Source organism: Cyanistes caeruleus, chromosome 5 (genome assembly GCF_971803275.1).
Source record: "Cyanistes caeruleus chromosome 5, bCyaCae1.hap1.1, whole genome shotgun sequence".
Classification (NCBI taxonomy): domain Eukaryota; kingdom Metazoa; phylum Chordata; class Aves; order Passeriformes; family Paridae; genus Cyanistes; species Cyanistes caeruleus.
Window position 1 is genome coordinate 79,861,200 of NC_141705.1, and position 13,404 is coordinate 79,874,603.

The 13,404-nt window shown below is 36.8% G+C and overlaps 1 long non-coding RNA gene across 6 annotated transcripts in view; it reads left to right on the plus strand.

The window, feature by feature from the left end:
• The window catches only part of LOC111929007 (uncharacterized), a 134,920-nt gene that overhangs the window by 46,936 nt on the left and 74,580 nt on the right, over positions 1–13,404 (plus strand). For 2 of the 6 annotated variants that reach the window (XR_015286585.1, XR_015286586.1), the window contains 6 exons: positions 9,813–9,882; positions 10,327–10,490; positions 11,922–12,057; positions 12,342–12,440; positions 12,656–12,727; positions 12,940–13,025. This is a non-coding gene — a long non-coding RNA (uncharacterized LOC111929007). Of the gene's footprint in view, positions 1–9,812; positions 9,883–10,326; positions 10,491–11,921; positions 12,058–12,341; positions 12,441–12,655; positions 12,728–12,939; positions 13,026–13,075; positions 13,154–13,404 lie in introns of those variants that run through there. The other 4 variants (XR_015286588.1, XR_015286590.1, XR_015286587.1 and 1 more) reach the window with 3 other exon arrangements.

Sequence of the window (13,404 nt, forward strand, 5' to 3'; positions counted from 1 at the left end):
AGTTTAGGATTTGCAATTTTGGGTACTGTTTTCTAAATTGTAAATGTTAGGTGTAGATGATGATGTCATCTAGGTCAGATTTGAGGGTTTTTGTGAAGGCTTAACCTTATTCTGCCTTCAGCCTGTGTGTTTCAATGGATGTTGCTCTTGAGAAAAAAGATGACTATTTTGACCTAAGCTTTTCTATCTATTGAATAAAATCATCTCCTTCATCTGTCTTGGCTCAGCAAGGACTTTTAATTTTCCTGTAAACCTTTCTCTTGTGTTAAGGGTTTCGTTATTTACATCTTCCCATTGCAATGAACATGTCCTTCCACCTCTTAAATTGGTCAAGGCTCAGCTTTGTAAGCATGTGGAATGAAACCTTTAGTCATGCACACATGTGATAGTAGCATAAAGAAACTTTTTCTATGGAGTATTTTGCAAATTGTTGTGAATAATTTTCAAAATTTCAAATAGAGGAAAGAACCACTAACACAAAGTAGATCAATAAATTAATGTTCAACTATATTCATTGGAAATGAGAATTAGCTTTTCTAATCCAATATCCTGTGAAATAAGTCTGTCTTTGTACACAAAAAATTGTACTCATTTATCAAAGTTATATTTATGTAGTTATAAATGCTAATTCATAGAGGATGTTATGGTACATAGTATGTACCACCAGTTTTGTCAATCCTTAGAAAAACAAATATTGAAAAGGGTAGAAGTGACCATTTCATGCTTTTTGCAAGACACCATTTTTTAGCGTTTTGCTCATTCCATTAACTGCATAATGACCAGGGATTTAGACTTTGAACATTGAAACAGAATTTTGGCAGCCTTTTGTAAAATAAAAATTTTACTTACGTTCTGATCAGAGGCAGTTTCAGGTATTTTACTTTTTCTGTTGGATGTGTGTACACTCGGAAATTTATTTCTGTCTATGATTACAGGATGAGGAAATTAAATTTGTAGTTGCCATATGTGATTTAAATGTTGCTTTAAATGTAGTGATCCTCAAAAAAAAAGTGTGTTTCAGAACTCATCGTAGTGTGAACATTAGACAGACTTCCTAAATGAGGGTGGTAGTTACCCAGCAATTTCCTTCTGTCTTAATTGGAATAAACAGCTCATCAAGCCAACCTGAAATTTTAAGGTAATGACATTGTTCCTTCTGGAGGTTTTCTCAGCATGATGTGTACATCCTTGTGGTTATTAGTAGAGCAGATAGCTGAATTTTCTTGACACTTATTCCAGCTATTTGCTCTGCTGGAATTTTACAGATCCATATTACTGCCAGGCAATATTACCACCCTGAGAATGTCCTTGACAAATTAGCCTGCTGAGTCCACGTAGAGAAGGAAGCCAATCAACTGATTTCTCCTCAGTTCTGCAATCTGAATTTTCCTGTTATTTACACCAGATTTTTCTGGAACATAAGGATCTTGAGTGTTGGATGAAGAGAAAATGAGATTTTTTTAAAAATTTTTTTAAAATGCGGTTATTTTTATATTGTTTTTGGGTTGTAAAAATCACTTTTGGGATTTCATTGCTTAAGTTCAGCTGAATTACCAGTCTGTTTTTTGTGTCAGTACACTTACATATTGTCATGCTCTTCTTCCATGGCAGCCTAATTTGTCAAAACAAAGTTTGTTTTTAATAGAACAAAGAGGCCAGTGAGGTTGCTTCTCTTGTGGACAAATGTGGATGTCAATTACCAGAGTCTGAGTGCATTTAAAACTTAAATATCCCCTGGACCTGACTTCTGATGTACCAAGTAATGATCAATAAGGCTGTAAAATGCTTCAAAACCTTGATAACATGATAGCAGATGCTTAAAGAAATAATGATCACAAAGATTAAGAGATGCTGATTACTGTTAAGAGCAATACTGCAGCAGTCAAGTGAAAAGACGTTAAATTTGCAGGGACTTTAGGTACTTTAATTTCTAGCACTTGATTTGAGTTGAGACTTGCAAGAGGAGAGTTATTTTTATATGGTAATTAACTCTGATTTCAGGTGTACCTTAACTGAAACTGAATGTAAGCAATATTTTTTCCTCACTTTCCTTCTCTAATTCTTATCATTTACCTAAAACATGGTTATGACTGAAGTCAATGCATCCGTTTAAGCAGCATTTAATTTTTTCTCTACACTTGTATGTAAGTTTCTATTCATTTTTTATTTCATTTATGGATTTAATTCAGGCCACAGAACTCCAAAGATTTTCACGGCTTTGTACCTAGGAGAAAATTACATTTTGCATTTTAAACTCTGTTTCATCCAGTGGATTTCAGAAAAGTAAGCCAAGTTAGTTGAAGATGTCTTTTTTGAAACCACTCTTTAAATGATCATTTTTAGCAGTTGGTATAAGTAAGCACAGCCTTAAAACCCTGGTTGTCATAGTTGGAAATCTTAAATCAATTTATGTGTAATCCAGTGGCTGACTGTATTGTGAGCTGGTTGTGCCTAATTATTTTCTTGGTCTGGCATCTCTTGGCTTAAAAATTATGAAGGTTAAAAGTTCATCCCTTCCCGTTTTTCCTTTCAAACGTGTGTTTCTGTGAATTTTATACTAACTGTGGGACATTGAGATGACTGTGGCTAACAAATGATGAAGTCCTGTCCTGAATCTGAATCTTTGGTCTCATTGTGATGTACACAGAGCCAGTTTAATACGTGTTTAGTACAAACATGTTCTGAGGAAAACAATTGGCTTCCACCCATCTGCTCTGTGTATTTTGCAGATTGAAAGGAGAAAAGCCATTTCTTGAGTTGAGGGCCACACATACTGGTGAAAACTGAACAAAATTGCTCCCTGAACAGAGCGTTAGTCGTAGTTTTGCCCAGTTGCAAAATTGGCAATTATAAAATGCACTTGTTTTGCTTTATTTGCACAAGATTTCTGCCAGTGTAGCGCCCATTAAATTTTTGAGCAAGGCAAGGTGATCCCCTGGAGAATGTGCAGGAGGGAAAAAACAGAATGCTCAGTTTGAGAAAATGTCTTTTTAAACAGCCAGAATCAGGAGAATAGTGTCTGTTTTATCACTTGCTGTCCTTCAGTGAACTACTGTCTTCTTCAATGCACAACCACCAATTTAATGCAAAATTGTCTTAAATTTGTTGAGCTTCACGATGGCCAATTATTTTTATGAGTATCATTAAATGTTTATTGTTGGCAGTTATTGTTTACTGTTAATGATCATGAGTCTTTATCTGTCTATGGAGAAACAGCCACAATTCTTTATCCTGCTGCGCTGGTTTATTCTGCATCTGTGGTCAGCGGAAATCAAACTGGAAAATAGCCATTAAGCTTCTATTTAGATAAAAAACTTATATTTTTCTTTTACAGTAACAGGGACAACAGTTGTCCTTAGTTATTGATTATTGCAATTTGTTTTTAATGGTAAATATAGATGAGTTTTCATAGTGTAGAGTGATAAAACCTCTGTTTACATCAGTAGTTTTTAAATATTGATTCACAAAAAGAATAGAAAATAATGTAATTTGATATTATTTTATTTTGATTATTCAGAAAATTTAGATTTCCTTTGAAGTACATTTTGAAAGACTGAAAAATGAGGGAGCTTGTCATTAACCCAAAATGAAATTAATGAGGTTCAAGAAATTGAAAGGACAAAACTTGCTGAACTGTTAACACTTTTTTTCCTCATATTTCAGAGAGCAAATCTGTTACTCTGACCATACCAGAGAGTTTCCTTGAGACTGACAAATACAATGATCTTTGTGAGTTTGGGTGCTAAGACAGTTTAGTTTTTTTTTAGTTTAGTTTGAAATTATTTTGTACCTGGATAAAATTGTGTAACTCATCATAGGAACTTCATTCATTTAACAAATGCTTGAAATTAGACTTAAAAGTTTCTGCAACAGAAAATGCTTAGACAACCCTTTTGGTGAAGAGCTTTTTCCTAGTATCCAATCTCTAATGATACAAGGAACCATGACACAATTAGATAGCTATGCAATCTAGCTGCTGAACATCTTGTAATGATGTGGAGTCTGGACAAAAGACCAGTAATGATGATTTTGAAATTAATAGTTATAGGAATAATGAAAGTTGGAGTTGCTTTTTAATTCTCAAGACATTTTAGTGGAATTGGAGGGATTTTAAAGGACCAACTCCCATAGGAACGTTCTGAAGTCACAACTTTAATCAGTGCCTCTGTTTTTTGTTGTCAGCTTAGCTGTGGAGAGGAATACCTTGGTGTCTGCAAATGCTCAATGCCTTCAGAATTAAAAACAAGACCTGCAGGGTCTTATCAGATTTTGATTTGTTTCTGTACAGGATCCTGTGTTTATATTTGTGTTTCTGACTCTGAGCGGTAGCTGCTGTAATGCAGCTCCACACCTCAAAGGAGGGGCTGTGACAGAGTTTGTTTTTTGCTTTTGTTTACCCATTAAAAAAAAAAAAATGAAAAATGAATGATCCCAGAGGCAGATTTTATAGCCTTTCCTTTTACATTTTTCATGTTAATTGACCAATTCCAATCTGAATGGAAAGTTACTCCTAAAGAAACACAAGCCCAGTTTTCCACAAGGAAAGAATTCCTCATGTAATCTTTCCTACCTCTGTGGGGAGAATATAGGTCAAGTTTTCTACTTGCTTATTCTGCCCAGCCATTGTCAGGGGACATAGCCTCCTCCTCTCTATTGCTTTTTCTGGTTTTCTGCTAGGGATCAGAGTTAATCACTTTTTCCTCCTTGCTCTCTGAAATTTGTCTCCTCGTGGTATCATGTATCAGAAAGGGTCTTGTCCGCTCTTCCTGGGTACTTTTGTTGCTTAGCTTTACTTCACTTGTCATTAAAAAGTTGATGCCAAACCTGTGATACCATACTTCATCATCCATTTCATTGCTGCAAAAAAAAATGTGCTGTTTTCACCATTAGCTTTCTAAATCTCTGCAAACTGATTTAATCACCTTCCTTCAAATCTTTTCCTGTAACTCCTCACTGGTGTTATGTCCAAAAGAAGCCACTCCAATGCTCAATTGGCTTATATTTGACACTGCATCCCAGCCTTGTGACCACAGCTGTCTTCTCATTTTGTTCTCTGTTCTCATGCTTAATTAATTCTTGGCTTTAATTTCAGGTTGTGAACTCTGCAGCAGTGACTAATTTTTTGTGGGTTTTCACAGCAGAGTCCTGACCTGGGAATACTCAAGTGATCCCCACAGTAAAACAGACAAGGTGAAGAACTCTGCTTGAGCTCTGTTAGGGGGATTCCTGGGGTACAGCTGCAGTGGTGCTGGACAGCTGCATGTAAGATGTGTTCATATCCTTGTGAATTTTTAGTGCCCTCCAGCCCAGATATGGTTTTACCATTCCATATTTAAAAATGGAATTAGTTGAGAACATTTCCAAGACAAAGGCCAAGTTCTTAATTTAATGCCATAAAGGAATTAACACCTTATCCCACAATTGTAGCTTATTTGGGACTCAACTATTACAAACAGGCCTCCCACAAATGAAGATTGATCTTTACGTGCAGTATACAGAACACTTTCCATACACAGATTTCTTGGAGCGTTTGGGGGAGTCTGATTGCAATCTGAGGGCTCTTAAACTGAGAGTTGCTCTGTTGCTGTGTGTTGGTACTGCTGCATATTTTTGTGCTTTTTTTTCCCCAGACTCTTGGATTACTCTCCAGATACTTGTGATTGTTGTGCTTTGAGCTTGATGACTGGAGACAGTAACTGTAGCACTTGCTCTGCTAGATCAGATTTAGAAAACCAAACCCTGTTGTTGGGATGTAATTCCTTCCGTGTAAATTCGAGTTAAGGTTAATGTCATATAAGCTCCACTGTTATCCTTTCTAAGTCATGAGCCGTGCAGCAAAGAGCATTAGAAAAGCTTCATTTGATCCCAGCTCTTGGGCCTTTGGGGAGAACAAATAAGAGAGGATTGAAGGCAAAAGTGTGTTGTTAGAGGTTGGCAGGAAAAATTTCAATCTGAGGCTTAAGGAGCTGTCCCTGATGAAAGACAAGTAACTGGATGTGTCTTTGTGATTGAAAGACAAGAAGTTTTAATGCATTTTTATCCTTTTGGTGTCCAAAAGGTCAGCTTAATACTCAAGTTGAACACAGAATAATGTGATGGAAAAGTGATAACGTTTGGATAGAATAGGTTAGAATGCTGCTGCATTGCTTCGATTTCTTGTCCCATTACTTCTTCCTTTTAGCTTGGTAATTGCAAGAGAATTTTGACTTATTATTTCTGTCTCAGGCTGAATGCAGTGAGACAACCAAACTTTGTGGTTTTCTCAAATGTCTGAGCTTTTCTGTATCTCTGTGTTTGCAGACCGTTGTTGCCTGCAGACAGATTTCTTAAAGCACTCAACAAGGCAACATAAACTCCTCCCTGTGTATGGCAGAATGGTGAATGCTTCTAATTTAAAGGGATGACTGAATGGACAGTGAGGCAGGAACCTGCACATCACTGTGTTCAGACTGGTTTAATATCTCTGCTGCCCCAAAAGTGTTGATAACGCAGCATGAAGCTGAGTTATGTGTCAGACCACAAGGCGTGGGGATGCAGTGTCAGATGGAAAAATCATCAAGGGACTCAGCCATTATCCTGTGATCTTCAAATAATCTCTTAGAGTAAAAACATTTGGAATATGTTGATAACTATTTTGTCTTTTAAGCAGTATTCTGGTTATTTACTGTCAACTAATGGTGACTTTGAAGTTGCTCAAAGCGTGGCAGAGCTAATCATTGCATTGGCCTATGAAAGTGCAACCCAGGAAATGGCTGTTGAAATGTAATTTGTATTTTTTTCCATCCATTTCTAGATATGCCTTAGAGTAGTAAGCTGTAATGCAAGGGGGCTCCTCCATGTTCTTGTAACAGCCACTGCTTCCAAAATTCCCTGTTGCTGCTGAATGCAGGGCTTGCTCTGTATCAATTTTGTAACTCTGTGTCTTGTACTGAATGAAAATGTTGTCAATGCAGTGTAGTGCAAGAAAGCTACAAAAGTACCCTTCAAGAATTTAAATGCATGTAGTCCGTGGTTATATGATATTATCTGTAAATAAGGTCTGATAGGCTTTAAGCACAGTTGAAAAAACCTGATTCCATGAGCCATGCTAATTTAAGCAGCAGATTTTACCCTGCAAAATATCCTTTTTAACATTAAAGAAACTCAGTTTTTAAATATGACTCGTTGGAAAGAAATAATCTGTGTAACGTACAGAAGGCCATGAGTTAAAAGATTTTTGCCATAGAATTTGTGGAAGCTAATTTTAGAGTTCTTTTTTGTGAGCTATTTGTAAGCAGTCCACAGTCTGGAATGTGTCTCTGGATTCATGTATCTGTCATAAAATCTCAAACTCTGTTTAGCTACTGCCAGCTTTCTATCTACTTGTGTGATAAATCAATACCTGAGGATCACACAGATAGTCAAGGAGATTCCCACATCCCATCCCTCGGCTTGGATTCTCTATGGCCATGTGTTATTCAGCTCATCAGGATGTCTCTTGACTACCAGGGATGGTCAATATTCATATCACTATGTATTGTAAAATGTGTTTTTTATACCTTTTCCCAGAGCCTTCCTTTCTTTGGTGTCTTGTTCTAGCCTCTGTTGTCTCTGTTCGGGGAAATTCTTTCTCTCATGGCTCTGCAAGCTTGGTCCAGTGTCAGGAAAACTCACCAGAGGACAAAATATTGGCTATTCAAGGAGATTTTATTACCTATTGTTTTTCAGTTCAGGTATTTATGTAAACAAATACAATTTAGATCCTTCTCCAAACCGGGGGTTTGAGAGACACACAGGTAATGGTATGTATTTTGACCTGGAAGAAATCTTCTTTGGTCTTATTTCATACTGTCTTGGACAAAGACATGAGCCATAGACAAAGGGCAGTGATTTTTTACTCAGCTAAGTCCTGGGGAAGTCAAACTACTTGTCAAGAAGTTGAACAGTCTGTCTTGTGGTCAGTTCTAATATGTTCTCTGAAGTGCCACCTAATAGGCCATGAAGCACAAGCAATGTCAAAGACACTGCTGAGGTAGCTGTGGGGAGAGGATTAGGCTGCCCTAGGAAAACATCCTCACATCCCAGCCTGTCCTGGGAAACCAGCAAACGGGGCTGCTTTCCTGGCACACCTATGGAGCTGACCTGGAAATGACATTGGGACGTGTTGAGATGATGGATGGCTTTGGGGGTGTCTGTTTTGCTCAGAATTGTACCCAGACATGATTCCAACCTCAGGAGTAACCATGGAAAAGAAGAGCTGTTGTTAGCAATTATGGCTACTGGAGCAATGTGCAGATGACGGTGATGGGTGAGATTTGATTTGCACAACTCATGGCAATACAAGGGTTAATTGTCTGTGGAACTGCAGCAAGAGGGTTCATTTGAGCAGATTAGATTACCATGATTAGCTGTGCCTGGGGAGCAGCACAAAGTGATTCACCATTTCCAACTGGTTGGCTGCTGCTAGAATGAAAATAACCTGTGCAGAGAAAGAAATCAAATTATCATCGCTGAGAATATGATATGAGAGCCATAGTCACCCCTCAAAATCTGTATGTCTAATTCAACCCAGGTAAAACAGTTCACAGATTTCTTCTGAACTCAGAAAATATACATGGAAGTGAGCCCTGAGGAGCTGCATAGAGCTGGATTATTTGGAATATCACATTTTAAAAAGAGGGTTTTGAAATATGTGAGTTGGTTTGTTTGTTTCAAGAATTCATCCAAATCAAATGGAAGTAATTTAAAATAAATAATTATTAATTAGAATGATAATAGCAACAATGACTTTGAGCCACAAAACCAGAAATGCAACAGAAGCCTTGTTTTTGTCCTATATTTTTCTAAAACTAAAAAAAAAAAATAAAATTGTGTTTTTCTAAAAGTGAAAAAAATAAAGTAAAAAGTGGAAACAGGATAATATTTCTGAGAGGCAGGACATTTTTTAGTTTGTGTTGTCAGATGGAATGATAATCACTTGAAGAAATTCCATATAGCAAAACATGCCACATCTGTCAATTTTAACCTGAAATTTATTAACAGTAATGTCTGTACTACGAACATGTGTTAACTATAGGAATATATTGCATGTTTTCTTACTTGTCAGAAGTAAATTTCTGTCTTTACAAGCTAGCACTTACCATTAATTTCAGCTCTTAGATATTCCCACAGCATATTTTCTTAAACAAAGACTTAATCAGAAAAATCTTGTGTTATTTAGCAAGTAATGCTTGGATATTGCTACAAATTCTTGAAGTCAAAACACTTAAAATTGCAGTACATATATATTATTCTTACTATGATGATGTGAGTTGGCTGCTAGTCATTTAACTGTATATAAGGTCTTACTATTTATTAGTGCAATTACTTAAAATAAGTGTCTTGGAAATGGTTTTTAATTTCAGATTTAAAACTGTTCTTACTAAAGTTGATTTATTAGAGATTGGACAATGTATATTTAATAATTAATGTTCCCCAGTGATATTTATTATCAGTCAGGATGCTCCTTACAGTCAATAAATAACCTAAAAAATGTAAATTTTGTTGCCAGTTTTGTGTAATTCTTAGAGCAATGCTTTGGGAAATTGGAGATATATATATATAAATATAAATATGTATATCTGATATATACCTTTTTTATGAAGGTTTTGTCCTACTACTTCAAATGTTTCTTTCTGTTTCTTAAACATATCTAAAGCTACCAGCTTGTTATTCTGACAAAACCCTGTGAGAATAAATTATTTTTATTAATACTCTACATGTCAAAACCTTGCAGTCAGTCAAATAACAGAAGGAGTGTTCATTGTCTCTCTCCCCCACTGATGCTGTTCTAGGAGTTGGAGTTAGAAGATTCAGACATCAAGTGAAACAGTGAAAGATAAGAAAACACTTGATTCTCACAAGGTATTTCCCACTAAAAGAGATTGTTTTGCAGTTTTGTTTGCTCTTGACACTATTTTGAGTAAATGTGAATTCCTAAGACATGCTCAAGGCAATTAAATATTTATGCTCCCCAAACTCAATTTTTAAGCAACATTTTCTATTTACAAGAACCAGGTTTGGTTTGGTTTTATCTCTTTTCTTTCAGGTTACGAGACAGATTTTTTTATTATTGTTACTATTATTTTTTTCATTGGGGGAAAAAGATATGTATTTATAGTGTTTGTGAAGACTTTGCTCAGCTGAAAAAAGTAATAGGTAACATGAGTATAACATTGTGTTCTTCCATATTTCTATTTTTAAGTCCTATTACATGTGATATTTTCCATTTTGCCTTCTATTAGGCCTGAAATTGGAAATTATTTAAAACCTAACAAACCCCAGAGTTTATCCCTGTTCCTTGAATAGCAACAGAAGTATGGCTGTCATGGTTTGACACATCAATGAAGAACAGCCTCTGCTCTGCAGCAGGTACTCAAGTGGAACTTTTGCAAGTGGGCTCTCATCAGGAGTGAAACACTGGCTGCTGACTCTGCTGCTTTTGGTCACAGACTGCTGCCTTTATGAACCAGGTTTGTCCTTCTGCCTCTTTTGTGTTTTATATAGACTTGATTACAAATGAGGCACTTGTCCTCTTAGCTGGGAGTTGCAGCAGGTCAGCAGCAGCAGGAGTTACTGGCTGCTTCCCATCAGCTGACTCCTTTTAGCCAACCCTTCCCATTTTCCAAGCAATTAGGAAGAAAACAGGGATGTTAAAAGTAGGGCCAGAGAGGAGCAAATTTGTGGCTGGGCAAGTTCTGTTTGCACTGAGGGAGTACTATCAATTTTGTCTCTGTCCTGTCTTTCACTGGTCCTGAAACAACAGTGCCTGCTTGAACAAACCTGCTCCTCAGGAGTGATTGGATCTGGTGCTCTGGGTGTTAGCAGCTGCAGTGCTGAACCACAGGCAGACATGAGATCTGACTGGATCACCCTTGCTAACATTTTCATGTAGAACCCATAACTCACTTGATCAGCAACACTTGCTCGAATGCTGCCTTTTGCCTTGGCTCTTCCCACTAAATAGTTCTTGAGCTGGGAAGTGGTCCTGATCTAAGAATCTGCAGTAATCTTTAATTCTGCCTTTATAACTCAGGAAACCACAGTAACCTCACCTTCATTTTAGAATGTGAGCATTTTTTGGACAAACACTGAATTGTAGCTTCATTGACATGAGCTAAAGTAAACCCTTTCAGTGGTCCTGGAGTGGTAGCTGTAAAAGGCAATCAGAGTGAAGATCCTGAATAATTTGCTTTTCCAACCAGGTTTTACTGTATTTCCCCTGCAAATCAATTCATGTATCATAGAGCTCAATTCCCTGCCCATAAAATGAGAGTTGGTGCTCAGAACTGTGGAATTAGGGTAACAAGAACTGTAATGATACACTAGATAAACACTGTTGCAATACTCTCAGCCCTGTTAGGGTATTTTAAATTTGCAGCAGATCTCAGTAAGGATGAGAAAATGCTGAGCTACATAAAAATAATGGAGACTGGAGGAGAAATTAGCCTTGCAGTGTTCTACAGTCCCAACATTTCCAACCACCACACCTGTAGTGAAAATGTTGGATTATATTTGAAAAAAAGGAACTGCAATCAATCAAATGCACTGCCAAGTATAAATTAATTTCTGTAAGTCAAGTCCCTTAGGAACAATTCCTTAATAAAAGATCTGTTTCAAATCTCCTAAGTCTTCTAAAACAAACCCCAACAAAACATAGAAAACATAGTGTCTTTATTTGACCTGTCCTAGGCTTCATTTATTTATTTACAGTCTGAAGGATGAGTTAAGTACCTGCAGTGGTGCCTTTAGCAATGCAAAACAAAATATTTTGAATATTCTTATTTAGCGTTCCAGTTTTAATGAGCTTGGAGCATAGTGAAGGAGATCAGATGTCTGCAGGTTCTGGATGAGGGTAGAAATAATTAGAAAGCATCTTAAAAGTAACATCATATTTTTGTCAGCCATCTCTTCAGGGACTACTTTAAATCCCAGAATGTTCAAGAGCCATCATCACTGCACAAACAGAAGCTCCAACTGAACGAAACCAGAAGAAGTGGATATGGCAAATTCTCTGGTCCAAGTGGTGATATTAATGTGGTGAGGCTCTGGGTTCCCATTTCAGACATACTATCACAGCTTAAATATAGGAAAAAATTGGGATTTTACTTTGCTGTGGTCGTTCTTGTTTTGCAAAATATGAGATAGTTAATATATGAGTAAAATCTTGTATAAAAACAGTTTTTTGGAGTTTTTTCTGTTTTGTTTTTTTTTGACAAGTATCCAAATGCATATTACCTGCCTTGCTGGAAAATAATTGAGGTCTTCCTCTAAGAAATTTTTTCTCAGAGTGCCTTTCTTTGTGATTTGTGTTCTTATCTTAGGAAGATACAGGAGTTGCTCATTTTAATGCTGTCCAGCAGACTATTCCATGCTTTGTCAGCTGTTTGGATCTGCAGTTCAGGACTGGACCAAGAAAAATGGTGATGGGATCAAATTATTTTTATTCTTAAATGAGGACAATTCCATTTTTAAACATACACATGTGCTTCCAATGCTTTCAGTAGTCAAGGATGAAATTTTGAACAGGCATGAATTCCTCAGTCTTTGTTTCTTTTTCCCTGAAGGATGGAATTTGGACTTTGCCCACCAGTGCAGTCCTTGCTATAGGCAGATGTTTCTTCTGTTCTTCTTACAGCAGTAGGAGTGGTTGGACACTGAACCTCAAAGAAGAGGGAGCTAACATCCCTTACCTGGATAAGTGCCACAGGTAAGCACCTTGGAGAAGTTCTTCAACCAAAACCAGTTCCTGTAGGGTTTCCAGCCCTTGACAGGAAATAAGCTGATTCCTGCAGGCTGCAACATGAAGACTTCCAGACTGAAGTGAGCATCCTGCTATAGGAAGGATTTGGGAGTAGTGAGTCATCATTTGTATGGGAAATTAATCTGTGATTTTTATTTATTGTTTTTTTTCATTTGAAGTAACATCACATCATCATAGAGAGACATTGTCTGTCATTTCTGGTGTGGATACCTGAATAACTCAGCTAGACAGGGAGCTTGATAAGGTAATACAATGCAGATATTGAAAGGAATTTTTTTGATGATTTTTTTGTAGATTCAAACTGAAGTCCCTGATTTATTCAGGCTTTGAAGTACCATGCAAGCCTTTCCCACAGAAGAAATTCTGTTTTATGTAAATAATGCACTGTGCAGTAAACTAGGAGAAGGCAGGGAGCAACAAAACTTCCTAGAACTTAAAATCTTCACATTTGGTGTGACTGTACAGTAAATGTTAGAAGAAAATTTTTAAAAGCTTTCTTCCTTTAAGTTCCATTGAAGCATTCACCCATTGTTTAATATGCTTTTATTGTTACTCTCCATAAGTTTTCCCTGTCACATTTTTTTGATTGCAAATGGTTTACTGTGCTAGCTTTTTCCATTGTA